The 22,249-nt window shown below is 37.0% G+C and overlaps 1 protein-coding gene across 1 annotated transcript in view; it reads right to left on the bottom strand.

Moving 5' to 3' along the window:
• The window catches only part of LOC135218106 (plexin-B-like), a 535,564-nt gene that overhangs the window by 310,834 nt on the left and 202,481 nt on the right, over positions 1–22,249 (bottom strand). The window lies entirely within an intron of this gene.

Raw genomic sequence — 22,249 nt, 5'->3', positions numbered from 1 at the left:
CTATATAATTTTAAGAATTGTAGTCTTTCCCAGTAGTCTAGTCCTTAACTTCTTCTATTCTAGCTGTAAGACCTACACTCTCTATTTGTGCAATATCCTTTTGATAGTGTGGGTACCATATCATATTGCAATATTCAAGTGGACTACGAACATTTTATGTTTTATAAAGCATAATCATGTGTTCAGCTTTTCTTGTTTTGAAGTGCCGTAACAACATTCCCATTTTTGCTTTACATTTTGCCAACAGAGTTGCTATTTGATCATTGCTAACATGTTCCTATTCATCATCACACCAAGGTCTTTAACTGCTTCCTTATTTGTGATGGTCTCATTATTAGGTCCCTTATATGCATATAGCTTTCTTTCTCTGTCTCCATAATTATTGATTCAAATTTATCAGAGTTTAAATACCATCCTATTTACCTCTGCCCAATCATATACTTTGTTAAGGTCTCTTTGTAGAGCGTTCCTATCTTCATCACAAGTAAATTTCTCTACTTATCTTGTGTCATCTGCGAAACTACTCACTACCGAATCCTTAACATTATTGTCTATGTCTTCAATCATAATAACAAACAGTATTGCAGCTAACACCGTACCTTGCGCACACCGGATATTACCTTGACTTCATCCGATTTCTCGTCGTTTGCAATAACTATCTGTTTTCTGTTGTGTAAAAATTCTTTTAACCATCTTCCTACTTTATCCCACGATATTGTGTTTTCTAATTTTCTTCGCCAATATATTATGGTCTACTTTATCAAAAGCTTTTGCAAAAGTCTAAATAAACCACATCTGTTTCATTTCCGCTTTTCATATTTTTGAATATGTTTTCACGGTGGACAACAGTTGGGTTTGTGTACTTTTTCCGGGTACGAAACCATGTTGTCCTTTATTAAACAAATTATTTTTTATTAAATGTTTCATAATATTTTTTCTTCATTACCCTTTCATTTACACTTTCATAATATGTGATGTTAGACTCACAGGCCTATAATACTTGCCTCTAGTCTTGATCCACTTTTGAAAGTAGGGGTAATATATGCAATTTGTGCTCATCATATATCTTGCCTGTATCTACACTTTGTCTTAATAATATTGCAAGGGCTTTGCGATAGAATGAACTACTTTCTTTAACAAAATAGCAGGAATTCCATCAGGCCCTGCAGCAGCTCCATTTTTAATTTCATTAATAGCCTGCACAATATCAGCTTCATTAATATCTATGTCAGCTAAATATTCACTATTTTCATCCCTTACTTCTATATCATTATCTTCATTATCTATTCTAGGGGTGAATTCTCTCTTATATCGTTCTGCCAGTATGTTGCAAATTTCCTTTTTTTCATTCGTTAATCTCCCTTCAATTCTCAGAGGGCCTATTTCTATTCTTCTTTTATTCATCTTCTTCGCATATGAGTATAATAGTTTGGGGTTTTGCTTGATATTTAATAGGGTTTTTTCTTCCAAGTCCCGTTTTTCATTTTCTTTTGATTGTATAATCTTTTGTTCTGCATTTTCTATCTTACTTTTTAGTTCTATAACTTTCCATGCATTTTTTTCTTTTGCAAGACCTTTTTTCCACTTTCTGATTTTCTGGAACAAGATCCTTCTGTCTCTTGGTATGCATGAATGATGTTTACTTTTCTTCTTCGGTATATATTTTTCCACTATTATCTCCAATATTTTATATAATTGAGAGAGAGAGAGAGAGAGAGAGAGAGAGAGAGAGAGAGAGAGAGAGAGAGATTTTCAAAATTCACGTTTGTCAAATATTAGGACACGTAAACACCAAAAAAGGGAAAAAAATATATCAGACATACTTTTACCATTCTGCTTTCTCCCCTTCGCACAGGATGATCCAACAGAGTAATCTGGATTTTCATATATGCCAATCTTTTTGACAGACTCTGTTGTCTTTCCATTCCTCACATCCCTTTCATTCCAAATATACTCCAGAGGCAATTTTAACTAACGTCTCCCACTTTCCTCTCTCATGCACAATGAACACCAGCGCCACCTCTAAACTTTTTTTTCTCACAACTTGCTTTTCACGTCCAGGACTTTGGTCAAATTCTGTCTCTCGCATATTACTTGATTTTTTCTCTAAGACATCCTGAGGTTCTGCAAAGATCATTTTCAAAATAGATACTTTAAAACCCTATCATTAACACTCGGACCACAAAGCTTCTGCGTCCTAGATTCTAACATCCAATATTATCCCTCTCTCTCTCTCTCTCTCTCTCTCTAGAGAGAGAGAGAGAGAGAGAGAGAGAGAGAGAGAGAGAGAGGTCACTATTGGACGTTAGTATATATACCTCTATATTATATTATATATATATATAATATATATATACATACACACACACACACACACACACACACACACATATATATATATATATATATATAATATATATATATATATATATATATATATATAGTACATATATAAAGTATTTTCTTGACAGGAGGACACAGGACAAAACAGCAAATACGCCACCAGCTTTGGTAATTCGGCGATCTCTTTCTTCAGGGGCAATAAATCTCATTAACAAATGTCAGGAGAGAGTTTCGAGACCTCCTTCCCTCGGTGCGTATCGCAGAAGGTCTTCATAAATCCTGCCCAACACAAGAAAAGGAATCCATATTTCACGAAATGCAATGATTAGTTCACATAAACGTCACGATTCCTTGCAGTTCCCAGAAACCAAACCTAATACAAATGAGGAGGGGGGAGAGATGATGGGGGGGGGCTGATGTGTGGGACTGATGGGTGGGGTGGTGGGGGTTACCCTTCATGGGTGGCTGAAGCGTGTATTTCTTAACTTTACGTTTCCGGAAATCATCTCAGACCATCTTCAGTTCCAAGTTCATCTAATGATGCTTATCTCAATTTCATCATCCTCGAAGAACCAAATATATATTTCATAAAATTAAAAAAGACGAATTTACTTCTGAAAAGCCCCAGTTTCCCGACAAGGAATTTGTGTGGCTGAAAACAAAAAGAAATAATTAATAATCTGTAAACATAGTACACAACGAATTTCATGAATAGTATTTATATCTATTCAGATACTTCATCGCATTAACTGATTACCAGATTCGATCAGATATTTCTGTTATGAACAAGTTATAAACAAAACACGCTTAAGAAGCATGTTCTTAGTATTGTGCGAATGTAAATTATCATTTACGATTAATCTACGTATACTACTGCTACAACTACTTAAGACTACGACCTCATATAAATGCTCAAAAGGTATTTTCTAAGAAAAAAAAAGTAGTAACTCACATACAAAGTGCAGCTCACAATACAAAGTGAGCGACCACAGGAATGATTTAAAATTCAGCCTGTACGGTCGACTTGATAACGAAAACTAGCAAGACGGACCGACAAACAAATTGACGTTTGGTCAGTGCAATGGGAACGATTGCAATAAATTTACAATTACGTGATTGCTATTTAACGCACAATCTAAAAAAATACAATCACCTCATAGAGTACACACACACACACACACACAATCAGCAAAAGGAGAAATAAATCTCACAAAACAAAACAAAACAAAAAAACTGCAAAAGGGAGAAAAAGAGAACCACAATGAATCTAAAAAAAACTGAGAGAGAGAGAGAGAGAGAGAGAGAGAGAGAGAGAGAGAGAGAGAGAGAGAGAATTTCTCACAAAACACACAAAAAAAAAAAAAAAACATCTACAAAAGGAGAAATAAATCTCACAAAACAAAACAGAACAAAAAAAACTGCAAAAGGGAGAAAAGGAGAACTACAATGAATCTTAAAAAAAAAAAAAAAGAAGGGGGGGGGGGGAGGGATCTAGGATTCTATGTATCCTTGGAAGAAGGAGAGATAAACGGAAGCTATGGCTGGGATAGCGTACGACAGATCCCCACGGCGCGTCTTTTACAATGTCAAGTAACGAATGTCTCCCAGAGCGCCGAGAACATACTGTGACACGCTTCCATTTACGCCATCCTGCAATTCTTGCTATCACCACGCCCTTAGTTTAAGTTTTTTTTTTAAGCATAAAATAATGGCAGTTATGTATGTAAGTAAAACAAAATATCTTAATTTCATTCCATTTCAAAATCATAGCACATCCATTTCAAGAGAGAGAAAACTCAACATCACCATAGTACAAACACTTACTCGTTTCGAAGGTCAAATAATGAACTCCACTATATCCCTTCACATTTAGTATAAAACTAAGATGATCTGGCTGCTGTTACACTAAAAAAAAACGATGTTGAAATCGAGAATTACAGGTTTACAAGTGAAACAATATTATAAATGTGTACTGAATAAACAATGTTCAAATCGGGAATTACAAGTTTACAAGTGAAACAAAATAATAAATGTGTACTGAATAAACTGTTCAAATCGGGAATTACAGGTTTACAAGTGAAACAAAATTATAAATGTGTACTGAATAAACAATGTTCAAATCGAGAATTACAGGTTTACAAGTGAAACAAAATAATAGATGTGTACTGAATAAAACGGAAGGAGAAACGGGGTACATTTCAAACCGACTTGAAAAAAAAAAAAATCCTAATTTCATCTGCGTTTATTGAGTCCCGAAAGGACTTTACTGCTTCGGCCTCAATCCAGCTAAAAAGGCGACAAGTCGGCAAGGCCATTAAAAGCTGGCGACCGGAGGTTACTTCATATTTTTATGCTCCAAACTGGAAAAAACGAGAGACCTTCGCCCTAACTGAAACATGCTGTCAGGTGAACCACAAATGAATGAAACAAATACATACAATACGAAAACTGTCGTTATGTCCAAATTTCCATCCAATTTTCATTCGCATTTTCCTCAATTCACTCTTTCGCGGCAACGAGGACCAATTTCCCCCAACAAAAATTCCCAGTCATATATATCCCAATTTGGCAGCCTACCCACGGTCCTATATATAAATGCGGACTCCCCAAAAATGATGGAAAACGACACACTGACACAATTCACTAAAACGCTCCCGCGTTTTATACCGGCGACAATTTCACCGACAAATTGACGGCGCTGAAGCCTATCATGTAAAACCGATAATCCATAACACATACGTAATAAAAATATGGGAAAAAATGCAGTAAACATGTTTATGTGCAATTTTCCAGGCATCACTTTCAACTGCGTAACATGATAAAAAAAATGTATAACATGGTAAAATGTTCGGATGACGAACATTCTTCTTTTTTTTTGTGAGTAGCGACGTGTGATCACATGCACAAATATACACTAGTGTATGTGTATGTGTAATATATACATATATATACTATATAATGTTATATATAATATATATAATAATTATATATATACTATATATATATATAATTATTAGTATATAATATAGATATATATATATATTATAATAATATATTACTTCGTGTGGTGTTGCAAGCGTGTAACAAAATTTGAGCAAGAAAGGACAAACTTGAACACCTTACTAAGAGAAATTGTATATATCTATATAAATTACACGTATATACATATATATATATATATATATATATATATATATATATATTAAATAATGGGATAATGTGTGCGCTCGCTTACTCTACTCACGTTTCTTCACGAACACGCACAATTACACTTCAGAACGTTAATGGGATTTTCCTGAAAATAATCTTATCCATCCAGAGTTATATTTCGATATTACATTTCTGTACATGACGCTTTTCTTGTACCTCGTGCGCGAACGATAGGACACCTCTTTACAGATTCATATATTCTAGACATTAACATTCACATGCAGATTGATAAATGTGTCTGCCAGAGAGAGAGAGAGAGAGAGAGAGAGAGAGAGAGAGAGAGAGAGAGAGAGAGAGAGAGAGAGAGAGAGATTCTGTAAAACTTTAACTGCTTGAAATTTGGACCTGTTACCTTCATTTGGTTATTTATATAATCGTAGAATAACATTTATCCAATTATACATTAAAATTTAAAGCAAAATCTTTCACTGTAAAGCTAATATCAACATTTGCCGAAAATAGGAGACAAAACAGACGAAAGAGAGAAGAGGGAAAAACGGTCTGCAACATTTAATTAATTTTTGCAACCTGTACAGAAGACGGCACCGTTGGTTGGCTGGCACCCGTCTGTCAGTGCCAAGGCATACCGAACATTATGCCCTTTCAAATGGTCCACAAACTTCCCCCGGGCATAAATAAACATTCAAGTCACACAAACACTCACTAAAGTATATCGAACATTGCATGTCATATATTTAACGGCAGTCGTATATTCTGGACGCTCAATGTACGCTATCATACATTTGTCTTTGCACGCCTTGAAATAGTTAATTCAATTCAGTGGCGTTTGGACTTTATTACCTCCAGTGTACGATCAAACAAAGGGTTCGCTTACGCTGACGTTACAGATGAAAGTTAAAGTGGCACGCATGAGGAAATCCCTCTGACACAATATGAACACACGCTGAAACTATCGTTTATCAAATCCGACAAACCATTATTTTGGTCAAAAGTTTTTCTATCGAAATACTCAGTACGACAGGGGCAACATAGAATGAAGTACGTTCATACGTATATATATAATTTTACGTTCGTAAGTGTGTGTGTGTGCGTACAGTAGATATGTGTAAACGCAAACGGACAGACACACGCAAACACACACTATGCATATTATATATATATATATATATATATATATATATATATATATATATATATATATACATATAGTATAGTACGTATACTACACAAGCATTAAACTACAAATATAGTTTAATATCCAATTCGCTACCTCGGATATAATGTATACATGTATATATATGTATACTGAAGGGGAATTGTAATTGAAATTCACCTTCGGTATACATAGATATACATATATTATTTCCGAGGCAGAGCGAATTGGATATTAAACAACATTTGTAGCTTAACGCTTGTATATAAATCACGGTGTTGTGATAAAATAATAATTTATTAACACACGTACATATACATGAATTTTTATCACATCACCGTGATTCATATACATGCAATAATAATATCTATCTATCATATCTATCTATCTATCTATATATATATATATATATATATATATATATATATATATATATATATCCACGGACATACTGAAAACTATCCTTATAGCACTTTTACGTAAGGAAATAATAATAATAAAAAGAAAAAAGAAGTTGCTCAACGGAAAATAACCACCCTTCATACGGGCTTAAAATATAGTGCACTTTCCGGTTAGGAATATTTCATTTGCCACGAAACCTTGGCGCGTCCCGAAGCCAAGGACGCAATTTTCGGCAGGCAGGGGCAAGGGGCGTCGGCAGGAAGGGGGCAAGGGGCGTCATGCATTATCGAGATTAACCCCATCTTTCCCATCGACCCGAGGCAAAGGCGGAGGCGACGGCGACCATTCGCGAGGCATCGCTACAAAATCCAGGAAGACACAGGTGACCTTAACTTTCCAATCGAAAACCAATTTAAATGGTAAGAAGATGGATATCTTCAGACACTTATACATTTCGGGGGAAGGAGGGGGCGATAGAGGGTTTCAGATGTGCTATTTTCATCAATGATCGTCCTTTTCGAAACAAATGTACAAATTTGTAAGGAACAAAAGCCTGCCGTTTATCACATCCCAAGTGTTTGTGAATACCATTCATAATAATAATAATAATAATAATAATAATAATAATAATAATAATAATAATAATAATAACGAAGCAAATGTAAAAATTTATAAGGAAAAAAACCTGCCGTTTACCAACATGTCACATCCCAAGTATTTGTGAATTTCATTCATAATAATAATAATAATAATAATAATAATAAGAATAATAATAATAATAATAATAATAAATAACAATAATAATAATAATACAATTATTTTCTGTAATTCTGCTACCATAGCAAATTCTACTATACTGATATAGCATTAAAGGCAAGAGACATGAAAAAAAAAATCCCAAGTCAAAAGTCTAAATGCAAATATTATGAGAATTCCCCTTCTAAAACAACAGCTTTAATAACATTCCATTATATAAATAGAAAACATTCCATTTTATAGATAAGCAGAGTTTTGTATAGAATCATTCTCTCTCTCTCTCTCTCTCTCTCTCTCTCTCTCTCTCTCTCTCTCTCTCTCTCTCGTGTCATAAAATGCCATCGGGTTTGTTGTGTCACTACTGCTGACACAAGGATATGAATGGTGCCTGTATTTAGAGCAACGAGTGCCGCGATGGCATATATAATTGTTGCTGGTTCGGCCCTAAGATGGGGACAAGAACTTTGGGCATAATGCAAATAAAAACCACATACGAAGCACGACTGACGTGACGCGTTACCGAAACGTCGTCCAATCTTAATGAAGACATTTACAGCCGAAGTTTACGACTAACACTTTAATTACAAAGCAAGAACATAATCATTAAAATATTTCAGAGGAAAACTACCATACTGGACTAATTTCAAAGTCAACTATCAAATGAAGATAAGACTGAGATATGTCACCTCGAATGCCAGGCAATGACATTCTACACCGTGTGTGTGTGTGTGTGTGTGTGTGTGTGTGTGTGAGAGAGAAAGAGAGAGAGAGAAATGAACTATTTTATCGATTATTTTATCAAGTGTACCATAAAAAAAAAAAGCATGGTGGCGAGGAGGGGAGGAGGTGGAAAGCTGAGAGTTGATGGCCATATCAACCCTCAACCCCTTCCTCCCCTACCCCAACCCACACCAAAAAAAAAAGGGGGGGGGCAAAAAAAAAAAAGGGGGGGGGGGGGGAATGAGGGGAAAGCAGCAGGAGAGCCAGTAAGGCGAAGGAGAAAATATTAATAGGCGAGAGATTGGGAGTGAAAGATCTAATGGGAGTATCCACGTGATGTATGGTGTCGGTCCTTTTCCCCTTCCACGGCCTATGAAATACTATTCAAAATACCAGTGAATTTAGTGGTAGTGACGTGTGAATACAGAACGAGTGGAGAAAGCTTCATCACCAGGAGAGAGAGAGAGAGAGAGAGAGAGAGAGAGAGAGAGAGAGAGAGAGAGAGAGAGAGAGAGAGAGAGACTTTTTCAACAACGACGCTCAAGCGAAAGATTTTTTTTTCGGGAATGTAGGAGGAATCAATGAGCGTATCGTTTACAACAAGAAAATTACATAAAAAATTGCAATATTCGTTGAGCCAGGCCTTACCGGACACTCCATCGTCTCCACTTAAGACTATTTTAATATAGCGATATTTAAAACTTTCGCAGGATAATTTCAAGTAAACTCGTCCTTCTATAGCATTAGCCATAACAATAATTGCACCCTACGTATTAGAGCAGAATCATATAACATTTAACGTCCCAAAAGAGTACCGAAAAATACGTATATACAATAGTTAAGCATACCCTATATAAGAAAAATAGCAATGAAAAAACAAATTAGGTATAAGACTTACACTACGATATTAGTGTAAGGCTGCTAAAAAAAAAAAGGGGGGGGGCCGCACTTGGGTTGCAATCCACTTCTGTGCAACCAACAGAAAAGAAAGATCATTCCATAATATGGTCACTTCTGGCAAAAACAAATAACAAGGCAAGATTTAACACTAACTTCATAACAAGAACTGTGGTGCATGACACAGTCTACATGTAGATATTTGTATACATAGAATTATTCAGATTATGAAATACTTTACGATGCAGAATGAACCTATGACCCTTTGACTCTACTTACATTTTTTGAACAGTAAAATGCTACCCACACTGGAAGCCAATCAGATCTCTTCACCGTCTTTTCCCAAATCACTTCAGCAGGGTGGCCAATAATAACTTCCATCACCAGCATACGTCTGATATTCTCTATTTATTTATGTTTGTCTGTTTTATTTATTTATTCATTCATTCTTTGCATTTACGCGATTACAAAATTCTAATATACACGAAAGAGAGGAGGTTCTAAATGATTATATATGATCCTCAGTTCCCAGAAAATAGCAGGAACCAGGGAAAACTTACGCCTTCGTTTAAGTTAAAACCTCAAGAGGTAGTAAATAAAGAACATTAAAAAAAAAAATAATGTAATGGCATATTTCTAACACCACCCCAGTGAAAAACTAGACAGAAATAGAGAAAAGTAAAAATATGCGACGGCTCAGAAAAAGCTACTTGTCAAAATTCATGGCACACCAATCTTCGTTTCCTCTGTTAGGCCTACCGTGGAAAAAAAGGAGATAATGATAATGGTTCGGAATCGTCAGGTGAATAACACACAACACGATCGCAGTCTCTCTTTCGTTTGGCTGAAAGGGAAAATGGAAAAATGAAGATGGAACGAAATAGTGCGTACACACAAAACGTAACGAACCCCCCCCCCCCCCCCCAAAAAAAAAAAAAAAAAAAAAAAAAAAAAAAAAAAAAAAAAAAAACCACCCCGATCATTAAAACAGCCATACGCATATTACAGAATACTCAAGTCTAGAACAAAACACCAGAAATATCTGCTACAATCAGCACGCGCACGATGGGGGGGGGGGGGGGGGGGGGGGGGGGGGGTTTGGAGAGGAAACTCAATTGAAAAGCAAAATAGCACATTCGCTTAATTCTGCTCTTGCTAGCTTGGATACTACAATAAGCAGTTGTTTTTCTTCCGTTCAAAAATTCGAATCTCTTACATATTCTGTCATTTGAAAAAAAAAAAAAAAAAATAGTCGCTTCAATTTTCCCAAGTCAGCTCAATTGAACAAAACATATAACAACGACAACACACTTTTTCGGGTCCCTGTGAATGAACGGTGGGAAGGCAAAATAAAACACTGCTTTCTTTTCCCAGAGTACAAGAAATTGAAGCAATACTGAATGACACCAGAATTTCCAATAATGACGGGTAGTGGTAATGTTAGAGGTGCTGGCAAACGGTTAAGCCTAAGATGATACATGGCAGTGATGGTAAGTGCCGAGGAGCCATCGGCTGCTACTGATGATGATGATGATGGCTTCTGTACAGAGAGAGAGATGAAGACAGTGAGAAGAAAAGTTAATGAAACAGAGAGAGAGAGAGAGAGAGAGAGAGAGAGAGAGAGAGAGAGAGAGAAAGCATCAAAAGGAGAAATAGACTAAGTAGAGGAAATGTTAATGAAACAGAGAGAGAGAGAGAGAGAGAGAGAGAGAGAGAGAGAGCATCAAAAGGAAAAATAGACTAAGTAGAGGAAATGTTGATGAAACAGAGAGAGAGAGAGAGAGAGAGAGAGAGAGAGAGAGTAGTCATCACCCACCAGAGGGGGAGACAAGAGAGGAAAAAAAGCGAAAGAAGAGAGAGAGAGAGAGAGAGAGAGAGAGAGGAAAAAAGGTCTAGAAAAAGCGAGGTTTCCTCCTTGATGCTCTATCTCACGGCTCCGTTGCGGCGTCCATCAACCGAACGGATCCGCCATCCGTATCGAAAAGGGGCTGACGGAGAGAGAGAGAGAGAGAGAGAGAGAGAGGGAGGAGTTTCTTGCCCCCTTAATAATATTACGGCTTCTTTATATCAAACAGATGAACCAAACCATGCGCATGATGAATGCAGCATCTGTGCGTCATGAGAGAGAGAGAGAGAGAACTCTCTCAATAATCGACTATGCCAAGAGTTTGAAGTGTGTGTGTGTGTGTGTGTGTTGTGTGTGTGTGTGTGTGTGTGTGTGTAGGGGAAGGGGTTAGTAATGGGCCATTCTATGCCTTGCATTCAGATTTATACGCTTTCACTAAGGTGGACTAATAAAAAAAAATTAAAAACTGCCAAGGGAAGGAAATTGTGATGACTGTAATCCCAGGGGAGAAGCATATAGGAAATAAATTTAATAAAATAGGTAGAGGTTGGAGAGTGAAAAAAGCAAATTAATTATAAAACTTGCCAAATAGACAGTTTGAAAAATTCACTCACTTGGGTAAAATTCAGAGAAGCTGAGAATTTAGCAATAAACATAAAAATGTTAACAACTTCCATAAAATTTTCTGTATTAATGGGCCGAAGAAATAATATAATAATAATAATAAAAAGACCAAGCGGAACAAAATATTATAACGTGTTAGGCAGACCAAAAGAAATGTGTTTAATATCCACCAGATACCATTAAATAAATGGCTGCGCTCCTCGCCACATCAAGTGACTTTTATAAAGACGAGCTGAGGTGATGATGATGTCATGCTTTAACTCTAACGCACGAAATTTGGCCCACATTTCGATCCAGCAGCCAGGTTTTCCGTGACCGAGTTCCGAGGAGGTCACCCCGGGTCAAGTACCATTGAAACTCGTAAATGACAATGCCGGTCACGTTGGGCTAGTGTGGATCTGGAGCTGAAATTCGGCGTGTCTTGAAAGCCATTCATTTAATTAGCATTTGCAATGGTAGATCGTTCGGGACATTTTTTATTATATTTTCAAATGTAGCAAAGCGAGAGAGAGAGAGAGAGAGAGAGAGAGAGAGAGAGAGAGAGATGTTATCTCATTACTTATCATGTAATATTTAGTTGAAGCAACCAACGTCTAAATTCCAGGGACAACAAACACACTGAGTTTTACTAGAAATAGGTTAGACAATATAATATTTCAAGGTAATTATATTACATAAAACAATTAATTAAACATAATGATTATGATAACGAAAATGATTACGCCACTTAACACCCCAACTCACAAAAACAAGAAGAAAGGGGCCAAGGGATGAATAAAAGTGGAAAATAATAAAAATGGCAATAAAGGTTCCCATAAAATACCAAAGCTTACACTCTTAAAACAACAATAATACCCAGGGTCTCTGGGTCCCTTCCTTCCCCTGACAAAACCTGGCCTGAGCCTTAATGGCAGGAGTGTTGAGGGTTATACTGTTCAAGTCACGCCTTTGAAGGCGGGTTGTAACAATGCCACCCTCGGCTGGGACGACCAGCTGGCACCAACGGACGTGCCCTCCCGTTCACTCTTACCTTTCAGCTGGTTCCTGTCATTTCTTTTTTACGAAGGGCGTCAACCCCTTTTCTTATTTTAATCAACCAACAGTTACAGATTTTCACATTTTTTCCTCCTGGATATAAAATAACAGGTAATGCATTTCTAATACAAAGGATGTTTTTCACTACTTTCAGATCTTTTATTTATCCCGTTCTTCACTGATTAGCTGTCAATTTTGGATTAATTTGCTTACTATTAGGACATTAATTAATAATTCAAATAAACAACGCGCTTACCAATTCAAATTGGATCCCAATTTAAATACTGACGTCCAATATATACTTTCCATCAATTACACTGAACTCTTACAACTTGCCCCAATTCTCGTCGTGTTTTTCAGTCGTTATCGCATTACGCTCCGTCCCAAGCCACCTCTCCCCCAAAACCTTTACACCCTGCTAAAACAGCTGGTTCGTGTCTACAGTCGTATAAACGAATTATTTTTTGACTCTCGGAGGAAATTATTTCACCCGCCTGACAGGGCGAGGAACTCGAGCCGTGACAACTATGACGCCAACTACAAAAAGAATTTAGGGAACAGAAAGCCATTTCGTCATCTGCAGACAAGAAAAAAAATTATGATGACACACACACACACACACACACACACACACACATACACACACCTATATTGCCTGCAATTCATTTCAAGAATGTAAATTGTCTAGATATCTTGTGGCACAGTAATTCACAAATAGTACATTTATACTTTTAAAAAAAATATACCGTTCATAAACGTGACTGGAGAAGCAATAAAGCACATAAATCCATCATAATTCAAAATCATGGCTGTCAAATCGTACTCGTAATCATGCTAACTCCGAAGTCAAAGAACAAGAATAGTATCCGGACATAACACCTCAAAGGAGACACGTGGAAGTGTTTTCACGGTGTCCCTTTGAGCCCTAAATCCCTGTCGGTCGTCAAGCCTGACTGACAAAAACACAAAGGAATTATAATGGCACCTAATTGGCCCGCCAGTGTTATACCGAAACCATGATGTTTCTGTGAATAGCCGTCACGGCAAGGGAACTCGCCACTCTTACCGAACATAATTTTGTCTGGTTCTCACAAAATACGTCCAATACAAATTATGAAAGAAAAATGGAAAGGAAAAGATTACAGGCTATTACCATGCCATTGCCATGAATATGCAAAGTAAATGTAAATTTTAGCATGCAAGAACCAAGAAAAACTTAAATTAATGAAGACATAATTAGCAACGGGTGGTAAACACGGAGAAAGATAACAAAACCAACTGCGAACACAAAAGTTAAGTTAAATCGGGCTATTAAACAAGGCTACAAATGGAATGCGAAACACTTACCAAGAAGAAGAGGGGTAATTATGCTAATTAGTAAATAGTATGCGACAGATTTACCAGCTACAATAACTATTATATATAACGTAAAAATACTTTGAGCCCATAAAATTCTCTTTCGTGTATGATACATGGAAACACACACAAATACCAGTACGCCATCTGCTTTTGCCAGTAAAAAAAAAATGCAATATATGCAAAATATTTAAAGTAACAGACAGTACCTACGCAAACGTTAGTTTAATTTACTTATAGAATTAAACAAGTTTTCCAGTCCATAATATGAATACAAATATATGCTGTACTTATATGATGGATAATAAAAGCTGTGTTTTAATGGAAACAAATTGAAAATACTCTTATCAACCCGGCCCCTCTATCCGGTCCATTTCAAACACTTACCAGTTCCTTCTTGTCCATTGGAAAAGATCCATCCCACATGATTACTGAACCCGTGAATAACTTCAAAAGACGTCTTATCATCTGACAGAAACATGTGAATACAGAAGAAATTGATAACGAAGAATTAGAATTTTTTTTTTTTTTTTTTACCGTGAAACTGTTAAGATCTGACAACAAACAATAACAAACCATTTTAAAATTTGTGGAGGCCTATAATTCAGACTGAATTCACACTGAACCGCGACAAACTCAAGTACGTTGAGGAAAAAAAGAATGATTGAGAGAACACACTTCCCATACTTGCCAACCAAACGAGACACCAAGACCCAATGAATCGCAGCTTTCTTTCTCTCTCTATTTCTCCCCACAAAGGCTGATGAATGCAAGCCGGCTGAACCGTGCGACATGTGGGAAAAGAAAACACGTTGGCTGTGAAGGGGAGAACCACAATTGGAAAGAAAAATTAAAGAGAAAAACTCAAGAGAAAAAATCCGTACAAGGCCGAAGTTCTAATAAAAAGCATCTACCAAACGTAGGGAAGCAGAACGGAGGACCTAAAATAAATATATATACTTCTGGGAACAAAAGAAACTGAATTTGGTGTCAGGAGGAAAAACAAATGAAACAATTCCGCTAATGTTCTTCACTCACACACTCACACACACACACACAAAACGAAGAAATACAGCTGAAATTCCAAACCGTTTGTTTACTGATGTATCATCTACTATCAACTATACATCATATTATATTCATCAAAGCATGATGTTATGGTCATTAACGTAAGGAGACTCTCTCTCTCTCTCTCTCTCTCTCCTCTCTCTCTCTCTCTCTTCTCTCTCTCTCACAGAGTAAATTCAGCAGTAAAACATATAGTGGCATTAATACACCTCCCTTGCTTTGTTGTTTACATTACCATTCCACAGTATCCTCCAGTCCATTTTCAAGCCCACTGTCAAAATTACATCCTGCAAAACTCACCCAAAACCTTATAAGTAATAAGTAACATAATAAGCAAACGCCAACTTCGTAACTGAAAGCTGACAGCTTGTAATACGTTTCTTCAAGCAAGAGAAATCCCAAAACAACATTACGAGAGGAGGTGTATAAAACCGAATATATATTCTTGCAATCATCTTGCAATCCATTATAAAAAGAGAGAGTGAGAGGGGCGAGAGTTTTTATTCCCAGACATGCTTTTCTCAGAACATAGTTAAGGGAATCTCAGAATGTCAATGGGTGCAAGTACAAACCAAGAGGACGACGACTTACGAGCAAGTAATAATTGGAGGGTGTTACGTCAGCCGTCGGACACTCGTATACGACGATTCCCTGCCGTAACACTGCCATAACATGCATATAAAGGAGGACCTTCGGGGCAACCCATCACGCTATGAAATGACGTTTCCGCCAGCACTAATTGGAATGGCCGCCCTTCGAACGCAACACCAATTATAACCGATACGAAAAATACGACAAAATGAATCAAAACGTAACGTGCTGCTATCATACAAAATAAAGACGCAGCGATTGTTCGCAACAAATAAACGCATCTCTATGAACTTAACTTCCAAAGCTAAAAAGATTAAAATTAACGAGGCCCAGGAAAATCCAGTAACATGGTAACTCAGGCCTTGCTTAATTCACTAAAGATTTTTTTTTTTTGTGCTGCAACATGAAAAATAATTTACTGAAAGTCACGAAAAAGTTTACAATGAAGGTCAAAAATAGCAAACAGCAGTGACAGCGCATGCTCTCACTTATGAAAGTCTTTCCTTAGAGACTCAATGTACCATCCAGCAAGAAAGCACTTGTCCCTTCTTAAAAAAGAAAAAAAAATCCCATATACCACCAAGCGTTCAAAACTCCCGTTCCAGGAAAAAGTCAACTTTCTCACCCCCCCCCCCCTCCCGGATACAAAGACCCCTTGGTCCCCAACCCACCTACCCAGGGGAGACTCTCCTCCATTCCAAAAGCGTCAACGGCCCAACAAATGACATCAACTTACAACACGTGATTCCAGATCCCGATTCCAGGAAATATGAGGCTAACAAGGGAGGGCGGCCCAGGAGTTTTCCTCCTTTTCTTCTCCTTCTTCATCCCTCCAAATGTTCACTACAGTAATTAAGTTTTCCAGGTAACGCTGATGGGGGAGAAAATGTGCCTGGAGAAGCATTTTCGGATTGTGTAAGTCACGCCACAACGCTGAATTGTAATTGTGAATTACTCGACAGAAAATTCCGTGGATAAAATATGAGATCGCTGGTCCCTGTGCTTTGATAATATAATTAGACAAACATTATTTTATTCTGAATCTACTCAGGCAAAGGTTCTCTTGATATTAAAACTAAATGACTGTTGACAGACGACGAGACCGCCTCTCATGGTAGATTTAAAAACACATAAAAGCAGACACGCAATTTCGGCAAAATACACGAAGGTTGCAAATACATCAAGAATACTTCTTTAATTCAACATTCAGCACGTCTTCAGATTTTGAACTCAAGATCCGAAAACTCCAACTCTAGTTACTTGGCCTATAGTGCAAGAATACTTTCATCTATTTTAAATAAAATAAAAAGAGAGAACATTTTACCTCCACTTCTTAATTTCTAACCCCCTTTCAAATCCTTGCTTTAGCAATGATTTTGGTTTAGATAGCGATTCCTGATTATGACACTTTCACAACTATATTCGCTTTGGGGTGAAGGTTCAAAGACAAGCGACAGATATTATGAATGTACACTGTACATGCAGGCTTACAGGAACATATTTTAGCGATATCGGGAAGGATGATCACTGTCTGGCGAATCTAATGGTGGAAAATACATTGCAGTTATTTGGCAGAAATATTTATAATATCTTTTGATTATAAAAAATTTGCCATGAGAAATCGGGTGGTTCCCATTCGAAACATTACATGCTTTAAGAATCGCTACGTAATTAAAGAGAATGACAAAATATTCGCTGGCTTTGATAATTAATGATGACCAATCTTCCTGTAAATCTCCAATTCTCATGTAACGATTTTTCAAAAAGACGGAGGAAGAAACAATAAAAAAAACGAGAAACAAAGAAACAAACCAATGTTAATATAGTGTATCATGATATATATATATATATATTATATAATATATATATATATATTATATGATTATTTAGAGAGAGAGAGAGAGAGAGAGAGAGAGAGAGAGAGAGAGAGAGAGACTTGGCTGAGAAAATAAATATATCAAGAGCTGCCGAAGCAATAAACGTCTTGAGCCACTAACCGGAGGAGTCCCTTCCGAAGACAGCAGGTGGCGCACCAGCTGATCGGAGGGCAGCAGCGGCAGCAGCAGCAAAATATGCAAAACCTAATCACCAAACACCATCAATTGTATCTCTCCGAACACTGGCGTAGAAAATTACGTTCCGTATGAATCTTTCAGGCGGGTGTCTGTTTATGCATTCATAACCGAAGCCGCCAACGGCTGAGATGGGCGTTACAAACTCGTAAAGGTCAGGAGACTGAGCACATTTCCCACTAAAATTCGTGTTCGGGGAATCAAAACAGGATCAATGACCGAATAACGACCATCATAATGTAATTATGCACGGGTGGGAAGCAAGTTAACGGAAGACAAACAAAAAGATGTAAATTCAACTTATACACATGCGCAGACATATATCTATCTAACCGTCCATCAATAGCGTTATATATATACTTAATTATTATATTATATATATATATATATATATATATATAATGTAAAACCAGATTATCATCAACTAAAAAATTCTCCTTCAATTAAAATATATAATATGTATATATTATTTCCGAGGTAGAGCGAACTGTTTATTAAAGGACATAGTTTTGTAGCTTAATGCACGCGTATTATATATGTATGTTTTGTGTTTTTTTAATATATATATATATATTATAGTTATATATATATATATATATATATGTACTATATCGTATATATGTATATACGTATTATATATATATGTATATACATATATATATATATATATATATATATATATATGTATATAGTATATATATATATACATATATATATATATATATATATATATATAAACATTAGGCCGTTTACTCTAACAGGGGGTTGCTACAGGGGAAGACTTCCCTATAACCAGTCACTACCACATTCATACTTCAAATGCCGTGTCTAGGATGAACACTCAGGGCAAAAAAACTCACCTTCCAAGCACTCACGCGCCTCCCGAATAAAAAGCGCTTCTACTCGAATACCTCTGTCCTGCCGAGTAACTATATTATAATCTTTCCACCAACCTATCGTACTCCACTCTTCCCCACATGACTTGACCATCTTGAAACACATTCTTCCAATTAAGGACACTTACCTATGCTAAGCAGTTTACTATTTCAGTATTTCAGGGTCTACTTGCATCTTCCTATCCTCTTACCTCTCCTCAACCTCACACACACGCACACACACACACACATACACACATATATATTATTAATATATTATATATATATATATATATATATATATACATATATATACACAAACATACATATGCAGTATATATGAGCGTGTAAGCGCAAGCACAATCCATATAAAGCATGTGTTTATATGAAAACTTGACATTCGTCAATGCCCTCATCCCGTCAATAATCTCAAAGCACGGAAAGCACACCACAAAAATTCAATCTGTTTCCTCAAATTTCTGGATTACTTCACCACCTTCCTTACTGCGTCTCCTTACAAAAGAGGGAAATCGTTTTTTTACAGCATTCCTGCATATCTTTGGCTCCGGAGTTCAATCTCTTTCATGACCCAACCCACCCCCCCCCCTCCTCCTACTACCACTGGATGATGTAACACTACCTGGAGGAGCTCTTTTCGCATGCAGGACTCCAAGTGAATTAAACAGGGTTAAAAGGATGCCCTGACTCTCGCTGCCCCTTCCCGTAACCTCTCCCACATCCCTGCTACGCCTAGCAAACGCCTCAACATGTTTAGGATAATTCTGTAAAATTTAACATTCCACATTCCCTACAAACCAACATGGTTATTGGTCGAGATTCGGGCCAAAGGTTTGTCCCGTGCTTACAGCATCCTTTCCTGTGACAGTCTGTTTGTTTATTGCAATGAAATGGCATAAAAGGTGAGGGGGAACAGCGAGGAAAAATGAGTTACACGCTGAGAGTGGGGCCAGCTGGACGCAACAGCCGTCGGACAGAAAGGCGGCAGGCCACAAATAAATGTTATGCCTTTGAGCTGCTGTGTTTTTCATCTTGAGTTCGTGCGTTATCGTTTCCTGCCCTCACAATGGGAATAATAGGCTTCTTTCTTCTTTATGAAACTTAGCTTATCCTTGCTCCTTCTTTGAAAGTTTCTAGCTGTGAAACATAAAAAATAATGTCACAGCTATTTTCATTCACTTAATCCTGTATCCCAATTACAAACTGGGGCTCCAAACTCATAGCAACCCTGCCACAATTACATGAATGACTGAAAAGAAACGTTTTTCTTTAAAGCTACAAAACCGGCAGCGATTTTGTCCAACTCAACGTGTAACTCAAATACCTCTAAGAATAATACTAGACCATCAAGTAAGCTCAATCTTCCTCTCGCTAACGGATTCAGACTACTACTGAACTGAACTTCCCTTGATGAAATTTCTGCTTTCTTCTTCGACCCCTCGTGAAATTTTCATCCCACCTTCCTCATCCTTTAATAGAATCTCCTTTCTCTCTTCCTGAACCGTTGTTGAAATTTCCATTCTCTTCCGCATCGTCTGTCGAAATTTGTTGAATTCCTCTACCCCGTTTGATCAAATTTCCCACCTCTGCCTCGTCACTTTCTGAAGTTTCGTTTTCCGCTTCCTCATTCTTTTTTATAAATTTCCCAAATTCTTTCTGATCTTTTTAAATTTCCATCTTTATAACAAATAATTACCACTGACTATTATGATGCAGACATGGCAAACGGAAACTGTGCCAAAAGCTCTTTTTTCTATAATAACATAGTCGAACATAAACCCGTAATCTTCTAATGCTCTGAAGTTGAGAGTTAAATCACTTAATTGTTTCAGTAAATCCTCATCATGTAGGTCATAGATTCTTTTTCATCGACGACGATTCCAAAATAATCATAGATTTATACAAATGCACACACACACACACACACACACACACACACACACACACACACACACACACATATATATATATATATATATATATATTCGATTCCAAAATATACCTACATTTATGCACACGCACACACATATATAGTAAATATATTATATATATAATAAACTGTGAAATAAAATAGAGAGAGAGAGAGAGAGAGAGAGAGAGAGAGAGAGAGAGAGATTGATGGTTCCATGGCGTACACAAGACTCCACTCTCCCTGAGGAAGCGGAGACGGTGTTGTACAAGATAAGAGGCGAGATAGAGGAAGAGCCTCTTCCATCAGAATAAATGACTCACAATCACATGGGAAAGGAAGAAGGAGAAAAGAGGTGACAGATGATAGTGGCCAATACCGCACTAATGGAACTAACGGCTGACGAAAACTTCACCAGAGGGCTATATCCTAGGCCTATCATACAATGGCCATCGTCAGGATACATTTGTAAAAGTTTTTTTTTTTTCGTTCACATGAAATAAACCTCACAGGGTTTTTCACTACTACGTACACGCATGTAAAGTCTAAATGACCGAGTATTAAAATAGATTACATATAAATTTCTTAGCCAGATGACTTGGAGTTAATGATATTCATCACTGTGGAGACATGCATTTTCTTAAGTCACGTCTAAGGCATAAAAGACTACCAAACAATAACAAATATCAATCTTCGAACAAGATAATTGCCTTTAGTAACTGACTTACATACATACACTCATACATACATACATGTATATTACACATACACACACACACACACACACACACACACTATATATAATTATATATATATATATATATATATAGATATATACTATATATATATATATATATATATATATGTATTATGAGTCATATCACATTACCGTGATTCATATACATACATCGAGCTACAAATGTCCTTTAATATCTAATTCGCTCTACCTCGGAATTAATATATTTTCATATATGTTAACCGAAGGGGAATTGTTTAGTCAATACGAAATTTGTCGGCTCACGGGCGCGAACCATCGAACCCAAGAAATTCAGGACGCACAGTGAAACCTTAAACCATTAACAGCACTATATCCCTATATAATTCACCCCTAATTTAATCCAGGGCCATCGGCTACGGCCACAGGAAGATGACGCACGATTAACCAGCAAGCACCTGAAAAACAATAGAAGTCTGGGAGTCCCTTTGTATTTCCAAATGCGCCTTGCATAAAAACATCTGATGCGCATATCGAGAAAGAGCATCCGGTTCGCTTGCCGAAGATGGAATAGGTGAGTGGACAGTGCGTGGGTGGCGTACATGAAGAGAGAGAGAGAGAGAGAGAGAGAGAGAGAGAGAGAGAGAGAGAGAGAGAGAGAGAGAGAAAGCGGTAATCCGAGAATGGCACGAGGATGA

The sequence above is a fragment of the Macrobrachium nipponense genome, chromosome 19 (genome assembly GCF_015104395.2).
Source record: "Macrobrachium nipponense isolate FS-2020 chromosome 19, ASM1510439v2, whole genome shotgun sequence".
NCBI classification, from domain to species: domain Eukaryota; kingdom Metazoa; phylum Arthropoda; class Malacostraca; order Decapoda; family Palaemonidae; genus Macrobrachium; species Macrobrachium nipponense.
Note: the sequence above shows the minus strand (reverse complement) of the source record. Positions and strands in the feature narration are given on the sequence as shown.